Source organism: Eptesicus fuscus, chromosome 1, assembly GCF_027574615.1.
Source record: "Eptesicus fuscus isolate TK198812 chromosome 1, DD_ASM_mEF_20220401, whole genome shotgun sequence".
In the NCBI taxonomy this organism is placed as follows: domain Eukaryota; kingdom Metazoa; phylum Chordata; class Mammalia; order Chiroptera; family Vespertilionidae; genus Eptesicus; species Eptesicus fuscus.
The window spans coordinates 13,113,455-13,138,545 of NC_072473.1; the positions used below are offsets into that span (position 1 = coordinate 13,113,455).

At 40.6% G+C, this 25,091-nt stretch overlaps 1 protein-coding gene across 1 annotated transcript in view; it reads left to right on the plus strand.

Moving 5' to 3' along the window:
• PHEX (phosphate regulating endopeptidase X-linked) overlaps window positions 1-25,091 on the plus strand; it is a 225,337-nt gene that overhangs the window by 124,458 nt on the left and 75,788 nt on the right. The gene's annotated exons all lie outside the window — the stretch shown is intronic.

Here is a 25,091-nt window from a genome sequence, read left to right on the forward strand (position 1 = left end):
AAGCCATAGATTTCCTGGCGTTAATTTTATATCCCGCTACATTGCCGAATTCATTTATTAAGTCTATTAGTTTTTTGATGGAATCTTTTGGGTTTTTTATGTACAATATCATGTCATCTGCAAATAAGGACAGCTTCACTTCTTCTTTTCCAATTTGGATGCCTCTTATTTCTTCTTCTTGCCTAATTGCGATAGCTAATACTTCCAGTACTATGTCAAACAGGAGTGGTGAGAGTGGGCATCCCTGTCTTGTTCCTGTTCTTAGGGGAAATGGTTTTAGTTTTTGCCCATTGAGTATGATGTTTGCTGTGGGTTTATCATAAATAGCTTTTATTATGTTGAGGTACGAGCCTTCTATTCCCACCTTGTTGAGAGTTTTTATCAAGAAAGGGTGTTGGATTTTGTCAAATGCTTTTTCTGCATCTATTGATATGACTATGTGATTTTTATCTCTCAATTTGTTTATGTGATGTATCACGTTTATTGATTTGCGGATATTGTACCATCCTTGCATTCCTGGAATAAATCCTACTTGGTCATGGTGTATGATCTTTCTGATGTATTGCTGGAGCCGATTTGCTAGAATTTTGTTGAGGATTTTGGCATCAATGTTCATGAGGGATATTGGCCTGTAATTCTCTTTCATTGAGTTGTCTTTATCTGGTTTTGGTATTAGGGTGATGCTGGCTTCATAGAAGGAGCCTGGAAGTGTTCCTTCCTCTTGAATTTTTTGGAATAGTCTGAGGAGGATAGGTTTTAGTTCTTCCTTGAAAGTTTGATAAAACTCTCCTGTGAAGCCATCTGGCCCCGGGCTTTTGTTTGCCGGAAGCTTTTTGATGACTGCTTCAATTTCTTCCATAGTTACTGGCATGTTGAGCTGTTTAGAATCTTCCTGATTAAGTTTTGGAAGGTTGTATTTTTCTAGGAATATGTCGATTTCCTCTAGGTTGTCCAGTTTGTTGGAATAGAGTTGTTCGTAGTATTTTGTAACAATCCTTTGTATCTCAGCGGGATCTGTTGTTATTTCACCTCTTTCATTTCTGATTTTGTTTATTTGGGTCCTCTCTCTTTGCTTCTTGGTGAGCCTGGCTAGAGGTCCATCAATCTTGTTTATCCTTTCAAAGAACCAGCTCTTGGTTTTGTTGATCTTTTGTATTGTTTCTTTGGTCTCTATGTCGTTTATCTCCGCTCTGATCTTTATTATTTCTTTCCTTCTGCTTACACTAGGCTTATCTTGTTGCTCTCTCTCTAACTCTTTGAGTTGTTGGGTTAGGTAATTTATTACCATTGTTTCTTGTTTTTTGAAGTAGGCTTGTAGAGCTATGAACTTCCCTCTCAGGACTGCTTTCATTGTGTCCCATAGATTTTGGATTGTTGTGTTTTCATTGTCGTTTGTTGCCATGATGTTTTTTATTTCTTCCTTGATGTCTTTGGTAACCCAGTCATGGTTTAATAACATGCTGTTTAGTCTCCAAGTATTTGATTTCTTTGGGTTGTTTTTATTGTAGTTGATTTCCAGTTTTATGCCACTGTGATCTGAGAAGATACTTGATATGATTTCTATCTTCTTGAATTTGTAGAGACTTTGCCTATGTCCTAACATATGGTCTATCTTTGAAAATGACCCATGTGCACTTGAGAAGAATGTATATTCTGTGGCTTTGGGGTGAAATGTTCTGAAGATGTCGATTAATTCCATCTGTTCTAGTGAGTCATTTAGGTTTGATGTTTCTTTGCTGATTTTTTGTTTAGAGGATTTGTCCAATGGTGATAGTGGGGTATTGAAGTCTCCTACTATGATTGTATTACTGTCAATCTCTCCTTTGATATCTTCCAGGAGTTTTTTAATGTATCTTGGTGCTCCTGTATTGGGTGCATATATGTTTACCAGAGTTATTTCTTCTTGTTGGATTTCTCCCTTTAGTATTATGAAGTGGCCTTCATTATCTCTTGTTATGTCCTTCACTTTGAGATCTAATTTGTCAGATATAAGTATTGCAACCCCAGCTTTTTTTTCATTTCCATTTGCCTGGAAAACCTTTTTCCATCCCTTTACTCTCAGTCTGTATGCATCCTTTTTTTTGAGGTGGGTTTCCTGTAGACAGCAGATATCTGGGTTTTGTTTTCTTATCCAGTCTGTTACCCTGTGTCTTTTGATTGGGGCATTCAATCCATTTACATTTAAAGTTATTATTGATAGGTACTTATTTGACGCCATTTTTATTCTATACCCCTGTGTACCTTCTTTGCTTCCTATTTCTTTTTTTTTTTTTTTTTTTTTTTTTTTTTTTTTTTTTTTTTTACAGCAGACCCTTTAGCATTTCTTTCATTGCTGGTTTGGTGGTGATAAACTCCCTTAGTCCTTTTTTGTCTGTGAAGCTCCTGATTTCACCTTCAATTTTGATTGATAGCCTTGCTGGGTACAGTATTCTTGGATTTAGACCCTTCCTTTGCATGACTTGGTATATTTCATTCCATTCCCTTCTGGCCTGATGAGTTTCTGTTGAGAAATCAGTTGCTAGTCTGATGGGGGTTCCTTTGTATGTAACTGTCTGTCTCTCTCTGGCCGCTTGTAAGATTCTTACTTTGTCGTTGGTGTTTGCCAACTTAACTATAATGTGCCTTGGCGTCGGTCTTTTGGGGTTCATTTTGCTTGGAACTCTGTGAGCTTCTTGGATTTGTGTGGGTTTTTTCTTCCCTATATCAGGGAAGTTTTCTGTTATTATTTCTTCAAACAGGTTTTCTATTCCTTGCTCAGTTTCCTTTCCTTCTGGCACCCCTATTATCCTGATGTTGTTTTGTTTTGTATTGTCCCGAAGTTCCCTTACGCTCTCCTCAATCTTTCTAATTTTTGTTTCTAGAAGCTGTTGTAATTGGGTATTTTTTTCCATCTTGTCTTCTAGCTCACTTATGCGGTCCTCTGCTTCATCTAGTCTACTCTTGATGCTTTCTATTGAGTTCTTTACAGCAGCGATGTCATTTTTCATTTCTTCTTGGTTCTTCTTCATTTCTTCTTGGTTCTTACTCATATTGTCGAATTTGTCTTCCATCCTTTTCAGCCACCCTATGACCATTTCTCTGAATTCTTTCTCTGATAGGTTGTTTGCCTCTAAATCGTTTACTTCCTTTTCTGGTGATGCCTGTTTCTCTTTCCTGTGGGGGCTGTTTCTTTGTCTCCCCATGGTCTCTCTTCTCCGGATGTCTGATTATATAGATTTCTCTCTCTGGCGTTGATTTAAAGGTATAAAATACAACACAACCAGGCACAACAGACAAGGCACTGAACAGAATTGTATTCACGATATTAATAACCTCCAATAAAGGTAACCACCAGAGAAAGACAAATTAGGGAATAGGAGTGGAAGAGGGAGAGTAAAAAGAAAGAACAACAACGAAAAAAAAAAAACAAAACAAAACAAAAAAAACAACGAGTGTGAATCTGAACTTGGGAAAAGAGCAGAAAGAAAGAAAAGAAAAAGAAATAACAGAAAAGAAAAATAAAAGAAAAAAAAAGTAAGAGAGACAAGAATGATACTAAGAGAGAAAAGGGGAACAAACTATATATATGGGGAGTAAAGTCCACTAGAACAACCACTATTCCCAGCAAATTCCAGCAACACGAGCCTGGAGATTAATACAAACTGCAACAGCAGATAATATCAAGTGAGGCAAGGGAAAACAAAAGTAAAAAACAAACAAAAACAAAGCAAACAAAAGAACCAACCAAACCAACAAAAAGAATAATCAAAACTATCTCATAAAAAAGCATAAAAATTCAATCTAATCAACATTCAAGCAAACAACAACAAAAGGCCCGAGAGAAAAATAATTTTTTTAAGGTAGCGTAGAGAGAGGTTTGTATGGATTTGGAGCAGGGGGTTGGGAATTAGATATATAAGTAGGGTGAAGTTTTAGCAGGGAGTAAACTGAAAAAGTAGGGAAAATCTAAAGCCAGAAAGGGTTAAGATAAACTGGGGACCAAAATGGGAAAGGTTAGGAGGAGAGTGATGGCATAATGTTAGCTTTGAGATAGGGTAAAGCGATTGTAAGGGAAAGATGCAAATCGAATGTAGGACACTAATCCAAAAAAAAAAGAAAGAGAAAATCAAATGACATTAAAAAAAAAAAAAAAAAAGTAAAATAATAGTAATAATAGTGTTGATTGAAAATAAAAATGTAATAATTAAAAAGGTGAAAATCGAGTGAGGAAAAAGAAAAAAAAATTAGTTTCTTAAGTAAAAGATGCAAAAAATGAAAATAAAAAAATATGAGAATAAAAAATTTTAAAAATTGAAAAAAGAATTGAAAATTAAAAAATAGGAAGACTAAAATGTGCAGTAGCGGCTGTCATTCACTTCCTCTATTATTCTGTTTGGTACGCCTTTTTCCCAGTCTGGGCGGTATTTCAGTTCAGCTTCATTCCAGGGCTCCTCAGTGTTGGAAGCCAGTCCTGCTTTTTAAGCCAGCCGTGTCTTAATTTCTCGTATTTATTTTTAATTACACCAGAGACAATTAGCGTTTCAGCCCCTGGGTGGCAGTGTTTCTGAATTGACTTCCGGGCCTCTCTAGCTCTTATTTCTTTTTTTTTTTTTTCCCTCTATGGCACTCACTACCGGTTTGTGGAGGTATGCGCCTCAGAGCTGCCTCTCTGATGGTCACACGCAGCTCTGGTCCCCAGGTTCCGAAAAAACACCTTCCCCCTGCAGTCTTTCAGGGTTTCCACCTGGGTTTGCCTCTGTATTGGGCTTAGCAATCAGAGTCGGAAAGAGCCCAGGTGTGCGGACCGTGGGTCTGTGCCCCAGACTAAGGAGCCTGCACTCCTTTGAAAATTATTAGTCTGACCCTCCTCGTCAGATTAAAATGAGTTGCTTTCAAGAGGTCACTTCTGTTAGCAGCTCAGAAGACCCCCCTCCTCATTCACGGATCAGGGCAGTTCCAACTGCCGCCGATTTTTCTAGGCACAGACCTCCCGGCTCCTGCCGGTCCTGCGGTCCTGCGGCTGCCGCGCTTCCCTCACCCAGCGCTTCCCTCACCCACCGCGGGGATTAGAAACCGCCCCTCATTTCAGGCGAAATCTGACCTTTCCGTGGTGCAGTGAAGAGTTTCTTTGAGTCCGACTGTTTGCGCTGATAGGGGACCGGTGGTCTGGTGCTCCCCGCAGCTCAGTGTTTGCAGTTGTCGCGGAAAGTCAGGTTTCCACTAAAATCCTCCTTTCCTTGCAAGATGGCGAGGCGCCCGGCGAGCCCGCAGCTCCAGGAGGGGACCCAGCCCCTGTGGGTGCTGCGCGGTCAGAGGAACACTGCCCAGCACTCCCCCGCCTTCTCCTGGAGTTTAGCTGTCCCTTGGCTTGCCCACATACACTCCCTCTGCGAGCCTCTGCTGCTCCGACTCTCCGCCCCAGGAACAGACTCCAAACCCGACTCTATTCCGTCGCCATTTTCTCTCAAAGGGTGTTGTCATTCTTACAGCTGAAAATATTATATGCCTTAGCATGTTGAATATGGTTACTGATGCAGAGGTGGTCTATATGTTATACATTTTTAGTTCATTTGGATTTATAGGAATTAGTAATATTTATTTAATATTATTTTTTAGCCTGCAAAATACAGGGCATTTTGGGAAAACATGGGATTTTTGAAGTTAGATTAAAGCTAAATTAATCTGGGTTCAGAAACTGGCTTTAGCCCTTATTAGCCTATAGGATTTGGGGAGAGTTATTTCTCCTTTCTGAGCACCTCAGCTAGGGAATAGAAATTATCTGTACCCCCTTGTGGAGTTGAAGTAAACTTTAGATGTGATGAGGAAATACTTAGTCCAGCACCTAGTCCATAGTAGGGGTTCAGTGAAGAGCATTGTTTTTGTTAATAAAAATGTTGTTTGTAGTGTTACTAATTCCATTTAGCTCTGCTCTTTGAAGATGACCTTTTCATAAGGAACTTCCTTTTCCTTCCCATTCCAGACCATCCTGGCCTATGCCATCTTCTGCACTCTTCTAGTAGGCTTTTTAAAGTTTCATTTTGCATCTTGTTCTCCTTATGTGACCAACTGTGAACTTCTTGAGGACAGGGATGCAGTTTATTAAACTGTGTATCTCAACTCCTTCTACACATAACACAACAAATTTCACAGATGTACTGTTGAGTGAAAGAAGCCAAACCAAAGAGAACACATTTTTTTTAAGTTCAAGAACAGGCAAACCTAATCTATGGAGATAGAAGTCAGAATAGTGGTTATCACAAGGGTTATTGACTGGCAGGGCACCCAGGGCAGCCTTCTGGGTACTATAAATGTTTTAAATCTTGTCTCAGAGCTACAAATACAGCCATGTGTGTACGTTTTAAAAAATCTTTGATCTGTACACTTAATGTTTGTATACTTTGTGTATGTTATAATTCAGTAAAAATGTTAAAAGATGTTTTCCAGTCTGTAGTGCTTGTTTGGCAATTGGTAGTCATTCAGTAAAAGGTCAAATATTGAACTGATGTTATGATGAAGAAAGTGTGGTCAGTCTTAATCACCAGATGATTAAGGAAGATTAAAGGACAAGTTTTATGGAAGTTGTAAATAGAATTTGAAAAAACACGGTGGATGAGAATCATAATTAGAGTTCACACTGTTACTCATAACACTTTGAATCTTCACCTGTCTGTTTCAGAAAATATGGTAAATTGGCATGTCAGGACTTGTTATTTGGGACTGTGTGTGCAGGTGGTATGTCAGGGAATGAAGGAGAAAGAGGGAGACATGCCCATCAAATTGGTGGAAAACCTCATTTTTTAATTGAGTCTCCATTCCCTTTACCTCCATCTTTTCTTCCTTCCCTTTGTCCTTTTTATCAATTCTACTTTGAAATGAAATCTGCAACTCTAATAGTTGCTACTGACACTTGTGCAGCAATTCTACCAGATGGTATTTGAATTTCAGGTATTCTGTGAAAAATGAAAAGACCAGACACATACACAAATAAATGAAGGTTGAATTAATCTTTATAATTAAATGGAATATTACCCTGTTATGACTGATTTTAGCTTTCAAACTGGATTGCATGCTAATTTTTCAGTGAACTGTAATTGTATTAACGTGGCTTTTTAGATGACTCAAAGTACTTACAAATAGATTTTGCCAAATTACTGAGAGAAAAGTTATTGGAACTTTTAATCTAAACAACTTTGAGATCTTGGGCTATATTTATATTGTGACTTACAGTTGCAAAGCATTTTCCAATAGTTGATTAATTCTTTGCTCCCATCATCCTGGGATTTAGGTGCCATTGGTCAGAAATTAAGTTGAACTATAAATACCTGGGGCACATTAAAAAATTTGTGGAAAAGAATATTATGCTGTGTTTTTTTTCCATAAAGTGCTCCTAATGGCATAATAGTGGTGACTGTTAGTGAAATCCCTAAGGAATATTGAAGGAGTGGAGGAACCTTCTTCTTATGAATGGCTATTACAATGTCAGGGCTTCCCTGAAGTGGGTCCAGAAACTTGGCAAATTCCACAACCTAGAGCAAAGAGTGTCTCAAACATGAGCATGCATGAGAATCTCCTATAGCAGTTGTTCCTAACTCAGGGTGACATTGTACCCCAGGGGACATTTGGCAAGGTCTGGAGATGGTTTTGGTCACAACTGGAAAATGGGAAGGAGAAATACTGGCATTTAATAGATAGAGGCCAGGGATGCTGCTACACAACCCACAGTGCACAGAATAAACCCCTGTAAATAAGAATAAGTTGGCCCAAATGTCAGTAGTACTGAGTTGAGAAACCCTGCTTTATGGTAAGGTTGTTATAATGCTGATTCCTGGGTTGCAACCCAAAGACATTCTGACTTAGTAGGTCTGAGGTAGGTCCATGAATTTGAATTTTTAACAAGCTCCCAAGTGGTGCTGATGCTGCCAGTCTAAGCACAAAGCTTTAAAAATCTCTGAATTAGAGGACTCCAGGGTCAAAGGAACATGCAGTATGTATGGGCATTGGCCCTACAGTATCCTCCTCTGTTAGAAAAACTATGACAATTCAGAAAAGTTATCTCATTTGATCTCTCCCCACAGTTTTATGAGGATGGTGGTTCAAAAGTTTTTTTTAGGCTAATAAAGAACTATTCAGCCCGGCCAGCTTGGCTCAGTGGTTGAGTGTCAACCTATGAACCAGGAGGTCAGGGTTTGATTCCCAGTCAGGGCACATGCCCAGGTTGTGGGCTTGATCCCCAGTGTGGGGTGTGCAGGAGGCAGCTGATCAATTACTCTTATCATTGATGTTTCTATCTCTCTCCCCCTCTTCCTTCCTCTCTAAAATCAATAAAAATATATTTTAAAAAAGGAATTGTTCATGCCAGAGGTAAATATTTTATTTTTAAAAATCTTTATTGAATTTATTGGGTTGACATTGGCTTATATAGGTTTCAGGTGTACAATTCTATAATACATCATCTCTGTATTTTGTGTATTCACCACCCCAAGTCAAGTCTCCTTCCATGACCATTTATCCACCTTTTACCCGCTTCTACATCCTTTGACCCCCCTTTCCCGCTGGTAATCACCATACTGTTGTCTGTGTCTATGAGTTTTTTTTCTTTGCTTAGTCCCTTCATTTTTTAAAAAAAATTTCTTTATTGATTACGGTGTTACATATGTGTCCTTATTCCCCCATTACCCCCCTACCCCCCCTCATGCCCTCACCCCCCTGTTGTCTGTGTCCATTGGTTAGGCTTATATGCATGCATACAAGTCCTTTGGTTGATTTATCCCCCTTATCCCTTCCCTCTGAGGTTTAATGGTCTGATCGATGTTTCTCTGTCTCTGAATCTACTTTTGTTCATCAGTTTATGTTGTTCATTATAGTCCCTTCACTTTTTAAACCAGCTCTGAAATGCCCCTCCCCTTTGACAGCTGTCAGTCGGTTCTTTGTATCTCTGAGTCTGTTTCTCTTTTTTTTGTTAGTTTATTTTATTCACTAGATTCCCCATATAAGTGAAATCATATGGTACTTGCCTTTCTCAGAGGTAAATCTTAATGGATGACAATTCCCACTCAATTGAGCTGTTGATGAGAGAATGGGGGTATGCTTATTTAAGTTAATCTCCAGCTTGCCTCTTGTTTAAATAAGTAATTTAACAATTGGAGGAGGACTAAGGAGCTGATTAAACTTAGCTGAGAAATGTTAAGTGTTAGGGACCAGATGTTGCATGTGCATTTCTAAGCCCTTTGACTCTTGACATTTGCAAATTATTTTTTAATAATTTGTATACATTTTTTCTTTACCCCTGTGCATTGATTTTTTTCTGCATGGTATTGATTCCCATTTCTGGTTAATATTTTTATGTGGGCTCTGTTTTAAAATTCAGGTATTTACCTCAACAAAACATGAAGCATTATTACAGTTTCATCATATTTTTATATCTTGTTGGAACTGTCCAAAATATTTACCTTTTAGGGGTTAATATTCAAAAAATATGTTGACCTCCTGTAACTCAATAGCAAAAAACCCCCAACCAATCAGATTTAAAAAATGGGCAGAGGTTCTGAGTAAGTATTTTTTCAAAGAAGTCATATGGATGGCCAACAGGCACATGAAAAGATGCTCAACATCACTAATCATCAGAGAAATACAAATCAAAACCATAATGAGCTATCACCTCATACCTGTTAGAATGGTTATCATAAAAAGACAAGCAATAACAAATGATCCAGCAATCCCACTTTTGGGTATTTATCCTAAGAAAATGAAAACACTAATTTAAAAAGATATATGATGGATTTCAGAGGAAACGTGGGGGTTGAGAAGAGATTAACAAAGAATTTATATGCATATATGCATAACCCATGGATAGACAATAGTGCTGTGAAGGCCTGGGGAGGGGATGGGAGCTGGATGGAGGGGATCAATGGGGGGGGGGAAGGGGACATCTGTAATACTTTCAACAATAAAAATAAATTTAAAAATTAAAAAGAGAGATATGCACCTCTATGTTTATTGTGGCATTTTTTACAATAGCCAAGATATGGAAGCAACCTTAGTGTCCATTTATGGATGAATGGATAAATAAGATGTGGTATATAGATACTACTCAGCCATAAAAAGTATGAAATCTTGCTATTTATGACAACATGGATGAAACTTGAGGTTATTATTCTAAGTGAAATAAATAAGGCAGAGACAAATATTGTATGATTTCACTCGTATGTGGAATATGAAAAAGAAACAAAAAACAAAACAAAATTCAGATACAGAGAACAGATTTGTGGTGGCCAGAGGGGAGTTGGGTTGTGAGGTGGACAACATGGGTGAACGAAGTCAAGATGTACAAACTCCAGGTATAAAATAAATACGTCATGGGGATGCAATGTTACGTACAGCATGCTGACTACAATCAGTGTTCTATTATGTATTTGAAAGTTTCTAAGAGAGTAAATGTTAAAAGTTCTCATCAAAAGAAAAAATGTGTAATTTTGTATGGTGATGGATGGTAACTAGACTTGTTGTAATCATTTAACAGCATATACAAATATTGAATTATTATGTTGTACATCTGAAACCAATACAATGTTATATGTCAGTTATACCTCGATAAAAATTAAACTTTGTCCCTTAGTTTTTCCTTGCTTTTTTTTACTATTCGTTTTGAAAAATTTTGGAACCTGTTATGTAGAAGAAGTGTTGGCAAACTTTTATCTGCAGAGTCAAATAATAAATATGTTAGGCTTTGCAGGCCCTGTGTTCTCTGTTGCAGCTACTTAACTTTGTGTCTGTAGCATGACAGTGGCCATAGACAATGATACATCAGCAAATGAGCATGGCTGTTGTTGGAGAGGAAAAAGTTTTCCTCTACCCTTTTAGGTTCAGTGTTTGAGGGCCTGTGAATGAAACTGACAGAGCAGCAAGAGAAAAGACAAAGTATTCCCTTGAGTGGGCGGGAGAACACAGAAAATATAGCTCAAAGAAGCAGTGAAAATTTGGGCCTTATTTACCATCTTAACAAGTGGAGAAAATTAGGATTTTAAGGGACACTAAATGTTGGGAAATGGATGAGAAATATATGGGGGAAACTAATGGAAGGTAAGGTTTGTTTAAGTGAGGCCTGTTCAATTTCTCATCCTGGTGCTGATTTCTCATTTCTGGAGGTAGGAGTCATGCTTTCTCCCTAGAATGGGAAGCCTCCATTAAGGGGGGCTTAGGACATAGAATTCTTTTGGAAGTCTCTGCTTTGGGGCAGATAAGGGTAGTACAGAGAAGGCCTCTTGTTGCAGTTGTTGATTCTCAAACGCCTTCAGGTCAAAATAATTCTTATGCCACAGCAGTATATGCTGGACTCCTTCACTGTGTTCCAGTAAAACTTTATTTAAAAAAACAAACAAACAGGTGGTGGGCTGGTTTTGGCCTGCAGGTTGTAGTTTAATGACCCCTGGTGTGTTGGACAGAGAAAGGTATTATTTACTTTTACCCATATAAAAATCTAATTATAATATAGGATTGTTCTGGCTCGTGGGCATATATCTATCTTGGCTGTGTCTGAATATACAGATTTAACTACCGGTAATTGAGACTTAGGTTACTCATTTGAGCAGGTCTAGCAGCTATTCTATTTGCAAAAACTTTGTGAGCAATTTATTACATATAACTGAAAATAATAAAAAGGTATTAATTTTTTAAAAAAAGATTATATGATCTGGCCACTCTCCTATTCAGTTTTAAAGGTGACATATGAGAGTTGTCTATATTTTTAAGGTAATATTGCCCCTACCCTCGGGAGGATGTGTTGTTTTATGGATTAATCATTGGAAGGTTTGGGGTTCTTAATTCTTTTGCTACTCCCTGTTCCATTTATTTACTAAGAAAACATAAATATTAATTTCTTTTTTAACTCTGCTGGATACAGTACCCACCCAAGTGAGAGGACCATCACAAAGACACCAGGGAAATGTTTAGTGTCATTGTGGCTCAATTATGACTTACCTGGGCCTGAGTAGTTTCCTTTTTCAGACTGGAAAAACTGTCCACCTCCAAGATACATGGAGTTGGTGTTTTCAAGAGAGAATGGATGGATGGAGCTGGCTTATAAGTTGGAACATGCCTTTCTAGAATGTTGTCCATATTGGAGATAAATGGGAATTTTCTGCTGCACTGAGATGGTCCTCAGGCAGGGTTAAGGATGGGAGACCCAAACTCTGTGCATTCCTGTCTTCCAGCTCTTGTAAAATCAAAACTGTGACTTGTACTTATAAAGCTCTCCGATTCATGGGGATGCTTACCTAGCCTCCACCCCAGCATGATGCATGAGCCTGTGAACCACACCCAAAAGCAATTTGCAGAATTAAAGTTTTTGAAGATTCATAATACATCAGTGCCATTCTTATCAAGATGATAAAATTAGATTTGTTAGATAACTGCATTGTTATTATTTGTGGAATCCAGATAGCCTCAAAGGATATTAAAGTCTGTTCCTCAGGCTAATTTTCATCAATGCCATTAGCTCTGCTTAGGATAATATCTTCAGCCAATCATTTGTTTGGCATTATGGAAACAGCCATTGCTTTGAAGGATAGCATAATTTATGTACACGCTCTTGAACTTCTGAGTGCTTAAAGCTCAGAATTTTGATTTATGTTTATTAATTATTACAGAACTCATCAGAGAACGAGGCCTTGGTGTGGTTAAACCTGACTGAAACTTTCAAAGCCATTGCAAACTTAAGAATGTTGTGCTATAAATTGTTTATTAAAGGGCAGTTGATCATCAGTTGTTCCATGTTTTCTTATGTTGGTTAATTTAATAAAAAAGAAAAATATGCAGAGACTTAACTATGTAGAGAAAAAACACAAAGCTATTTAATTAAGTGATTAAAGAGAAGGCCTTGATGTAATACATGCAAGGCATTTGAAATTTACCTGACTCTCCTAAATAGACAAGTCAGTGGGGATTAAAACAAATGAGCTTTCTGTCTTGCCTTTTGCCGATCAGCTTAATACTACTCGTAAATGGCTTTGAAAATTCAGAAGTAAAGCAGTCAACTTAACCAATCTTTAAATCAGTTTGGTCATCTGTGTAAAACTTGTATGCTGCTTCAGAGCTCACAGCCAAATAAAGCAGAATTACGTTTGGTTCTGTTCTTTCCCCCGGCACTATCAAGTTGTAGTATACTTTGTGGAAACTTCTGCAGGGGTGGGGGGTGTCCTTGAGTTTAAATCATATCGTGTTTTAAATTTTCAATGTGTTTTGGAGTTCAATTGTGATATTTTCCTCTCTCAAAATAATAATCTTCACTTTATGAGCTCTGTTATTTCCACAGAAATTAATTGTAATTTTTAAAGCTGTAGCCCTAAGATTTTAGGGCAAGTAATAAACTAAGCAATTAAGATTTGTTGCATATACATGTAAGTAGTAGCAAAGACCAAAACAAAAAAAATGTAGCTAAGCCACAGATGCACAAACCCACATGTGCATGCACACACACACAAACACACATACATACACACACTTAATACTGTTCAATTTGGAAAGCAGTGTTGATCACTTACTGTGTACTAGGCTCTGTGCCACTAATTGAGGTAGCTCACTGAACAATCTACTCTCATTGAATTATCTTTGTGATAATTCAGCCCAGCAAAGTGTGGCTCTCAGACTATGTTCGGCATGCCATGCTGCCTGTATTTGTATCACCCAAAAGCTAAGAACAGATTTTACATTTTTAAATTGTTTAAAGAAATCAAAAGAAGAAGACTATATCATCCTATCTAATAAAAGGGTAACATGCAAATTAACCATCACTCCGTGACAAAATGGCGGCACCCATAGCCACAAGATGGGGCGCCCAGTCCTCTCAGCCCCACCAGAGTCAGCCAGTCTCAGAGAGGGCTGCCGCTGAGAGCCAGCAGAGTAAGCAGCCTGGCGGAATGCTGTCCAGAGGTCTTCCTGACCCTTTATAAAAAACAAAAACAAATTCACTCCTCACGGAGTGATCCCACACTCACAAAGCTGCAGCCTTGGGTCTTAGCCTTGGAGGCACCTGTACCCCCATGGAGTGATCCCCTCCCAGCAGCAGCCTGGGGTCTCAGCCTTGGAGGCGCCAGCATCCCCACTGAGCGATCCCCTCCCAGCGGCAGCCTGGGGTCTCAGCCTGGGAGGGGTGCGCACCCCCACGGAGCGATCCCCTCCCAGTGGCAGCCTGGGGTCTCAACCACTGAGTCACACCAGCCAGGCAGATATGGAGGAACCTTAAATGTTTCTTTTTAAAAATATATATTTTATTGATTTTTTACAAAGAGGAAGGGAAAGGAATAGAGAGCTAGAAACATCTATGAGAGAGAAACATCGACCAGCTGCCTCCTGCACACTCCCCACTGGGTATGTGCCCTCAACCAAGGTACATGCCCTTGACCAGAATTGAACCTGGGACCCTTGAGTCTGCAGGCCGATGCTCCATCCACTGAGCTAACCAGTTAGGGCTGTCCAATATGTTAAAGAAAAAACTCTATCTAATAAAGAGGGAATATGCAGGGGAGGGGATTTGGGGGTGACCAGGCTGTCAGGGGAGGGCAGTTGGGGACAATCGGGCCGGCAGGGGAGCAGTTAGGCGTCGATCAGGCTGGCAGGGGAGTGGTTAGGGGGTGATCAGGCTGGCAGGCAGAAGCGGTTAGGGGCAATCAGGCAGGCAGGCGAGCAGTTGGGAGCCAGCAGTCCCGGATTATGGAAGGGATGTCTGACTGCCTGTTTAGGCCCGATCCCATAGGCAGTCGGACATCCCCCAAGGGGTCCCAGATTGGAGAGGGTGCAGGTTGGGCTAAGGGACACCCCCCTAGTGCACGAATTTTGTGCACCGGGCCTCTAGTGATACATAAAAGTATATGAGATTCAATATTTTGTGTCTATAAAAAATTTAAAAAATTAAATACTTTTTATTTAAAATTTTTAAAATTGATTTTAGGGGGAGAGAGAGAGAGAGAGAGAGAGAGAGAGAGAGAAGAGGGGAAGGGAGAGGAGGGGAGAGGAGAGGAGAGGAGAGGAGAGGAGAGGAGAGGAGAGGAGAGGAGAGAGAAACAATCATTTGCCACCCACACCCTGACTGGGGATCAAATCTGCAACCTGGAATCTGCCCTGACCAGGAATCGAACTTGCCACTGTTTTTAATGTACAGATGACACTCCATCCATCTGGGCAACACCAGCCAGGACTATTTTTCTTTTATTTATTTACTAGAGGCCTGGTGCACGAAATTTGTGCATGGAGGGGGTTGTCCCTCAGCCCAGCCTGTACCCTCTCCAATATGGGACCCTTTGAGGGATGTCCGGTGGGATCGGGCCTAAACGGGCAGTCGGACATCCCTCTCACAATCCAGGACTGCTGGCTCCCAACTGCTTGCCTGCCTGCCTTCCTGATTGCCCCTAACCGCTTCTGCCTGCCAGTCTGATCACCCCCTAACCACTCTGCTGCCAGCCTGTTTGCCCCCAACTTCCCTCCTCTGCCAGCCTGGTCACCCCTAACTGCCCTCTCCTGCAGGGTTGATCACCTCCAACTGCCCTCCCTTGAAGGCCAGGTGCCTCCCAACTGCCCTCCCCTGCTGGTCATCTTGTGGTGGCCATCTTGTGTCCACATGGGGGCAGGATCTTTGACCACATGGGGGCAGCTATATTGTGTGTTGCAGTGATGATCAATCTGCATATTACTCTTTTATTAGATAGGATAGAGGCCTGGTGCACAGGTGGGGGGCAGCTGGTTTGCCCTGAAGGGTGTCCCTGATCAGGGTGGGGTTCCCTTGGGGCATGGGGCGGCCTGAGTGAGGGGCCTGTGGTGGTTTGCAGGCCGGCCACGCCCCCTGGCAACCCAAGCGGAGGCCTTGGTATCTGGAATTTATTTTCCTTCTACAATTGAAACTTTGTAGCCTGGAGTGGAGCCAAGCCTGGGGCTCCCTCCAAGGCCGGCAGCCATTTCTGTTGGGGTTATAATTGAAACTTTGTTGCCTTAAGCAGGTGGGCCCGGCCAGGGTGTGCGGAAAGCTTTGCTTCCCCTGTTGCTGGCGGCAACCCTGGCCTGCTCTCTCAAGCTCCATTCTGCCGCCATTTGTTTGAATTTGTTTACCTTCTATAATTGAAACTTTGTAGCTTGAGTGGAGGCTTAGGCCTGGCAAGGGCAGGTGGAAAGCTTGGCTTCCTCTGTTACCTAGGAACCCTTGCTCTCTGTGGCTGTAGCCATCTTGGTTTGGGTTGATTTGCATACTCGCTCTGATTGGATGGTGGGCGTGGCTTGTGGGCGTGGCTTGTAGGTGTGTTGGAGGTATGGTCAATTTGCATATTTGTCTATTATTAGATAGGACTAGTAGCCCATTTGCAGGAAGAATCCTGCAAGCGGCCGCTGCAGCTGTGTGCGCTGCTGCTGCCGCTGCCTTTGCGGCCACCGCGCCTGCACCTGCTCGCCACTGCCGCCCGCCCTGCTCCGCCCTGTTCCACCCCGCTCCGCCCCGCCCGGGCTTTCCCTCTGGCAGCCACCTTGCTTTCCGCTTTTCCTCCCTCTTCCTTCTAAGTTGTCTTCAGTCTTCACTCCTCCCTCTCTCAGCGTATGCAAATTAGCTGCCATCTTTGTTGGGTAATTTGCATACTTGCCCTGATTGGCTGGTGGGTGTGGCTTTGGCTGGTGGGCGTGGCTTGGGCATAGCGAAGGTGCGGTCAATTTGCATATTACTATTTTATTAGGTAGGATTATTGAATTTATTGTGGTGACATTTTTGCCAGTCAACTTAATGCTAACTGGCTTTGGTTAATCGAATTATGTAGGTTTCAGGTGTACAGTTCTACAATATTTCATCTGTATATTGTATTGTGTGTTCACCACCCTAAGTCAAGTTTCCTTCCATCACCATTTATACCCCGCTGTTTCTTCTTATACTTCTCCCCTCCTCTATTTTCCTCTGGTAATCACCATACTATTGTCTGTGTTTGTGAGGTGGTGGTTTGTGTGTGTGTGTGTGTTTTTTTTTTTTTTTTGCTTACACAATGGAATACTAGTGAAAAAGGACATCTTACCTTTTACAGCCTCATGGATAGACCTGAAGAACATTATGCTAAGTGAAATAAGCCAGTCAGAGAAAGACAAGTACCATATGATCTCACTTATATGTGGAATCTAATGAACAAATTAAACTGACAAACAAAATAGAAACAGACTCATAGAGAGAACAGACTGACAGCTGTCAAAGGGAAGGGGCATTGCGGGGCTGGTTAAAAAAGTGAAGGGGTTAAACAAAAAAATAATTTTTATTTTTCAATTAGAGCTTATGTACAGTATTACATCATTTAATTCCTTTGCATTTGCACTTAAAATAATTATTGCCATTTTATTAAAACTTTTTTTCTTCTTAAAGAAGACCCTTTAGCATTTCATGTAATACTGTTTTGGTGTTGATGAACTCCTTTAGCTTTTCTTGTCTAGGAAGCTCTTTATCTGACCTTCAATTCTAAATGATAGCTTTGCCAGGTAGAGTGATCTTGGTTGTAGCTCCTTGCTCTTTATCACTTTGAATGGTTTGTGCCAATCTCATTTGGACTGCAAAGTTTCTGTTGAGAAATCAGCTGGAAATCTTATGGAAGCTCTTTTGTAAATAGCTAACTGTTCCTCTCTTGATGCTTTAAAGATTCTCTTTCTGTCTTTAACCTTTGGCATTTTAATTATACCGTGTCTTGGTGTCTCTTTGGGTTGATCTTGTTTGGGACTCTCTGTGCTTCCTGGACTTGTCCATCTTTTTCCTTCACCAGGTTAAGGAAGTCTTCTGTTACTATTTTTTTCAAATAGGTTTTTAATTTCTTGCCCTTTCTCCTCTCTTTCTGGCACCCCCATGATGCAAATGTTGATATGCTTGAAATTGTCCTAGAGGCTCCTTAAAGTAACCTCATTTTTAAAAATTCTGTTTTTTTTTCTTTTTGCTGTTCTGGTTATTTTTTTTTTCTGCTCCCTTATCTTCCAAATCTCTGATTTAATCCTCTGCAATATCTACTGTTGATTCTCTTTAAAGTATTCTTCATTTCAGTTATTGTATACTTCATTTCTAACTGGTTCTTTTTTTATGATTTATATCTTTGATTTTATGTTTCCTATTTCTTTGTTGAAGTCCTCACTAAGTTAATCTACTCTTACCCTAAGTTTATTGAGCATCCTTATAACCAGTGTTTTGAACTCTGCATCTGGTAGATTGCTTGTCTTCATTTTGTTTAGTTGTTTTTCTGGAGGATCCCACCCCATGAAGCAGGACTTGTTTCAGCAGGGCTCTGAATGAGTGCTGGATGAGTCTGCCTGTTGAGTGTGTCGCTTGTGGAGGTGGTTGAGTGATGCTGTGGTGTGGTCTGAAGCTGTCCAGAAGCTGGCCACTGGGTGAACTGGTTTAGAGGCCTCCTAGGAAATGCAGGCCAATGTCAGGCACTACCTGTGCCCTATCTGGAGCCACTTGGCATGAGCTACAAAGCCATCTTCAGATACCTGCTACTTGTGCTGGTTTGTATGTGCCTGGGATGGTCCAAGCTGTGAACCAAGGCCAGCTTCTGCTAGAGCCAGGCCAGGGTCCACTTAAAGAGAGGTTCAGGGCATGCCAAGGCCAGATGCTGCTTATTTGAGATGTTTTAGGAAAGTCTGTAGCATGAGCCAAGACAGACCATTTGTATGGAAAAAGCACTGGAAATGGCTTGGGTGGGCCTGCAGTTTGGGTGGGGTGGGATCTCAGGGAATCACCAGAGGAGTGAACAGTGCTAGCCAGGTTGATGAAGATTCAGATATGGCGCCTACCTGTTGGCTTTTGGGGAGAATGGCTCATCAAGGCACAGTGGCCTCTGCCAGCACTTCTGTCTGGGAGAAAGCTGACCCTCAGCTCTTGCTCTGAAGCCAAACAATTCAATTCCTCCCTGTATATTCCTGGCATTTTTTGAGCTTCTGTCCTAGTGCTGGAGCTCAGAGGGAGTGAGTCTAAGTAAGTACGTGCATAGGCCCTTTAAGAGGCTTGCCTAGGGCTCTAGTTGCCCTCCCTCTCAGCCACAATCCCCGCTGGTTTTTACAGACAGAAACTATGGGGAGTTCTCTTCCTGACACCGGAACCATAGGCTAGGGGGCCTGGTGAAGGCCTGGGACCCCTCGCTTCTCAGGGAAGACCTCTATATATGCGGGTGGGGCCTGCATTGCAGCCCCTCCTACCAGTCTGCTTTAATTCCCTTGTAGAATTCCATTCAGCCTGCTGTCTGGTGGTTATGAATGATGGTTGTTCTGTAGTTTAGTTCTAAGTTTGATGTGATTGTGGGAGGATACAAATTTACCTATTCCACCATTTTGACTGGAAGCCTATAAATTAAGTTTTCCTGGGACATAGTTACAGCCATTTATGTCCGTGTCATCTACAGCTGCTTTCCCAGTTACAACAGCAGAGTTAAGAAGTTATGATAGAACCCAGCCAGTGTGGGTCAGTAGTTGAGCATTGACCTGTGAACAAGAAGGTCACAGTTCGATTCCTGGTCAAGACACATGCCCAGGTTTTGGGCTCGATCCCCAGTAGGGGGTATGTAGGAGGCAGCTGATCCATGCTTCTCTCTCATCTTTTATATTTCTATCTCTCTTTCCCTCTCCCTTCGTCTCTCTGAAATCAATAAAAACATATTTTTAAAAAAGTTGTGATAGAGATCATCTGGTCTGCAAAACTAAGATTATTTACTATCTGGCCCTTTATAGAAAAAGTCTGTTCACCCCTGATCTAGATAATTCAACTTCTTTCCCAATTCCTTTATCATCCAAATGTCTCTTTCAAACTCTCCATTTCACTGTGTAGGTATTAGAAGTAAGCTTTCCACATTTTACAAATGAGGAAACCAGAAAGGTTCAGAAAGTTAAGGTATTGCTGATTCTTTGTAGTCATGATAATGTCTGGTAGTCATAGAATGTTTTTCCTCATTTCCTTTATACAAATACAGGGAGGCCATGGATCATTTATATATTATGTCTTTTAGAACTGAGGAGAGTCCTGAACCAAGACTGCATTGTCAGTATTTGTCAATTGATTGAAAAAGCTATGTTAAAAATATAGTTTTATATCTAAGTCCATTTCCTATTTTGTTGGCAATCTTAAGTATAATTTTTTTTTTAATTTAGTATTACCAAGGATTTTAATGGAAATTTTAAAAAGAAACAAGGCATCATCCTTGTGAAAACTGTTCTCTCCTTTAATATAAGCAATGTTATCTTTTTAAGAGGATCTTCTCACTTTATCAGGGAGATTGAACATGGATATTATCTTTTTTAATTAAACACTTTTCATATATTTTGGCTCTTGATGATTTATTATAATCATGGAGAAATGCTGAAATAAAGGAAGATATTTTTGATATTTCAAATCTACTACCTTCCAATAATGTTAAGGAACTGTGTCCTTTGTAGTCTTATGACATTAAATTAACCTCCCCCCCATACACACTATAAATAAATTACAAATATAGTTTTGGTTATCATCAAGACTAGATTTCAATGGATTTGAAACATTGCTTCATTTTAAAGAAAGTTCCCTAGGTTCTTACAAAGTCTTTCTCTCTTTCTCCTCATTTTCCTCTCTCTCCTCATTTTTCTCCTATGGTAAGGTCAGTTAATATGGAAATATGTCATGATGTGAGCAGCATTGAATGATGTTCTTGGTCATATTTTAGACTATAACTTTTCATATTTTCTGATACGATTGGTGACATTGATCAGAATGGGGTTATCAAATTAATAATTATATGAGTCAATATATATTGAGCATTGATCACTTGCTATGTGCCTTCCACTGTGTTCCATGTGAGCAACACAATGGTTATTATGTGGAACAGGCTATTGGCTTAATTTGAGTGGTATGAGAAGGAAGGCTCTCTTAGTTATAAAATCTCCCATATAATTGGATTTATCCCTTTGGTTAATGAACCATTCTTAAATACAGATATTTCTTCAGGGTTAATGATTCCTATTAGTCACTCACATTTTATTTTAAATTAGTTTGAGGACCCAATGACAGCTAATGGATAAGCTGCTTTGCGAGAATAACATTTTTGATGGTTGAAGAGGGAAAAGGAGATGAATTTGGAGCAGAGTGTATTGCCAAGGAAAGGCCAGTTTGGGTGTGTTTGGAGAGCAAGTGTTGTGACACCCAGGGCCTGCTAGCTAGGTGTTGAGAGGAATGGATGCAGGAAAGAGAAAGGAGGGGAAGGCAACATTAAGATGGCAAATAGCGAAGGCAACTGTTGATCTTTTCTAGAATCAGCTTTCATAGTGTTTCTTGTATCCATTTTCTGAGGTGTGCAAATAGGGTACCTCAAAAGAATCCTCAGAATTTTTTGGGGTGTGAATAGCCTGGGTTATCTGGCTCATGCTAAGAGTCTGGCTTTGCTCCAGAATTTTTTCACCGTGCTCTAAGAACCTCGTGGGTATATTTGTCTCCCCATTGATCTCAGAGTTGCTTCAACAGCCTTTCTTTCTCACCATTTTGTGTGGCCCCCTGAAACTGGGCCTATGACCAAAGAGAGTGACATGTCCGCAGGGGAGTTCAGATATTCAATTAAGGGTGTGATGTCGTCTGAGCTCCTGTCCAAGACCGTCCAAACAGGCACCCAACAGTTATTCTAAATCCTTGGAAGAAGTCATGTTTCTACTTCCCTGTGTAGTATACAGGCAATATTTATTCATCGTATAGTCTGGATCAAGGCATAAAAAGTGCTTTACGTATGTCATCCTGAATCACTACAGACAACCTTATGAAGTAGGTACTGGGTTTTCCCCTTCAAACTGTATCTGATGAATAGGAGGGTGTGTTAGGATTACATCCAACTACAGCTAAAAGAAAACATGTCATACAGTGCCTTAAATAAGGGGTTTATTTTCCTCCTGTCCTGGAGGGGGTAAAAGGCATTTCAGGCCTGATATGGTGGGATTCAGATACCATTAATGATTCTTTCCAGCATCTCTAGCCTGTAGATTTCTTTCTCATGTTTATTGCCTGTGGTTACAACTGCTCTACCCTTAGCATTGAATCAGCATTACAGAGAGGAAGAAGAGGAAAGGCTAAAACAGTGGCTCTCATTTGGGTGTGATTTTGTCCCTAAGAGATATTTGGCAACACCTGGAGACATTTTTGGTTGTCACAACCTTAGGATGTGTGTGTGTATTACTACTAGCATCTAGTGTGTAGAAGCCAAAGATGCTGCTAAATTTATAGTGCACAGGACAGTGCTCACAACAAGAATTATCTGGCCTGAAATGTCAGTAGTGCTAAGGCAGAGAAACTGGCATAAAGGCAGAAAGCATATGCCAAGAGAGTCTATCCTGTTTGAAAATGGATTTGTGAAAGTGGACCAAAGACTTCGTTGTATGTCATTGGCCAGAATCTCATCCCACAGCCAACTCTAGCTGCAAAGGAAGCTGGGAAATGCATCTATTTTTTGTTGGGTTCATTATCTCCCCGATCAGAATTTGGGTCTGATAGAAAGGGAAGGAAAGGAGAATGGATATTAGGTAGATAATAGACGGTTGTCATGAGCACACTCTTTCCAGAGGTTTGTGTGAATAAGGGATGGGGATACATGCACTGGTTAAGGAAAACTGGAATTTTTTATCAACCACAAGTAGGCTAGGAAATATTTTTTGCAGGACATAATATACAGTCTGCTATCTATTAATGCCACTATTCTCTCAGTATTTGCAGTGGGACTTGCCTTTGCTTCTTGTCCATGTAGCCTGTGAGACAATTGATTTCAGGCCTGCCTCACTAATACTTTACCCTTCAACAAGTCATTAAACTGTTGGTGCTTCATTGCCTTTATTCTGAAAAAAAGTAAAAGGTGATGTGATCACTATTTGACTTAAAGTGTATATCAGTTAGAGTTTATTCAGGAATAGAGATGCCCTTCTAAGTATATGAAGCAGGAAGATATGTAATATGGGGAATTGCGGGCTTATGCAGCCATTGGGAAGGCTGGGGAGTGAAGAGCAGAGTCTGCCTATGATCTCTGCTGCCCTAACACAAAAGGGGTCTTCTCAGGAGAATGCCTGGAAGCTTCTGACAAAGTGTTGTATTTGCTGTCTGCAGATGTCTTGTACCTGTCCAAGGCTACCAACAGTGATTGCTAGTGCTTCTAATTGGCAGAGACTAACCTGGAACCATGCCCATGGAATTTTGGGAGATGTAGTTCTGAAGCTTCTCAGGGAAGAATGGAGAATGGGGTGGGATGGGATGATGTGGAATTGACAACACACTGGCAGAAGGAGCATTTAAGTTTGAATAAAGACATTTATTTGGCACATTTTGGCAAGAAGATAACTGTTCAGATTTTGGCAATGTTGCTACTAGTATTATTACCTTATTCAACCTCTGTGTCCTTGGAAGATGAATAGGAATCATTTCTCTGCTCTGGCTCTGTTCAAGTTATGGTGTTGCTAAAAAAAAAGAAAAAAGAAAAGGATTCAATGACCTGCATAGCTGGTGCAGAAGATAATATATTCTGTGTAGTTTCATAATGCAGTGGGGGGTCTCAGAGCGTGAGGTTTGTAAAACAATGCATAATTCACCAGTATGCTGTGGAAAGACCAGTGTTCAGAAAACAGTTGTGGATGACTCAGCTTGTACATGTCTTTATTTTGGGGGAAACTGTCTGGAGCTCTTTATTTGCTGTAGGTATGTATGTGCCTTGTGGTGAGCTGATAAAATACAATGAGGTATTAAATACAAGGAGGAAAATAATGAAACAATCTTGGAACATGGTAACCTATAGACAGATGCCATATTGTTTGGTGTTGAGGAGAGAGTTGTAATCTCTACTTAGCTGATATCTGGGTCACATCAGGCTTTCAGTGTAACTCACGGGGCTTTGAAGACAGAATTTGACCTATGCTATATTTGCGTCTCTGGAACAGCAAATTCCATTATAACTGTGTCCTATGGCACTTGTAAAATCCTTTCTGAGTCTTGAGTTTCAGGTGTCTGCTGATATTTAACATTTGAATTATCTCGAAGAAGATAAGGAAAATGTACTATCTTAATTCTATTTATATTTTGAGTGAGGAAAATTGAAAGGGAGTGAAGGAAAAAACTCGTTACCAAGAGCAGTATATAAAGGTCACTGATTTTTCTTTGCTGGAAAAATACTCAATGTTTTTGGGGTTGCCTGGGGTCTTATCTTGGCAAAGCCGGAGGCAAAGCTGGTGATGAGGATTTTTGTGCAAGTGATTTTTGATTTATTCAGCAAGTGCTCTCAAGAGCAACCAGCAAGGGAATGAGTGAAGCTAGACAGGGAAGGGTGAGAGATGGGCAAGGCTGAATTTCAGGGGAAATCTCAGACAGTCTGATCCTTGGGGGAACTCTGGAGCACCAGTTATACCTTGAAGTTTGTCTTGAACTGCAACAGAGCTGCTTGGCTTTCATGCTCCTGCCGTCAGTCACTAGCTGAGGGCTGCTGGTATGGGGATGTGTTTGGAGACAGATAAACTCCCAGGGATCTTCAGACTCTCAGGTGCTGGCCATTAGAAAGGAAAAAGAGCCCAGCTGGCGTGGCTCAGTGGTTGAGTGTCCACCCATGAACCAGGAGGTCATGGTTTGATTCCCAGTCAGAGCATATGCCCTGGTTGCGGGCTCGATCCCCAGTGTGGGGCGTGCAGAAAGCAGCTGATCATTGATTCTCTCTCATCATTGATGCTTCTAGCTCTCTCTCCCTCTCCCTTCCTCTCTGAAATCAATAATATAAATATATTTTGGAAAAAGAATATAGATGTTGGGGAGGGGATGTACAGAAGTGATTAAAGGGGTCCCAGTAGACTTGGGGAAAGCCCCAATAACGTACTTACTCTTTGAGTAAACTGCTCTTTTGTTTTTATGAAACCCGGAATCTGAGGAGAGAGAAAAATTTTCACTTGCAAATGCAAGGGTTGGAAAACCTTTTCTATAAAGGGCCAGGTAGTATCATTTGAGGCCTTGTGGGCCACAGAGTTTCTGTTCCAACTAGTCAACAACATCATTGCAGTGCAAAAGCAGCCATAGATTACATGTAAATGAGTGGGCATGGCAGTGTCACAATAAAACTTTATTTATAAAAGCAGATGTGAGGGAGGGAGGA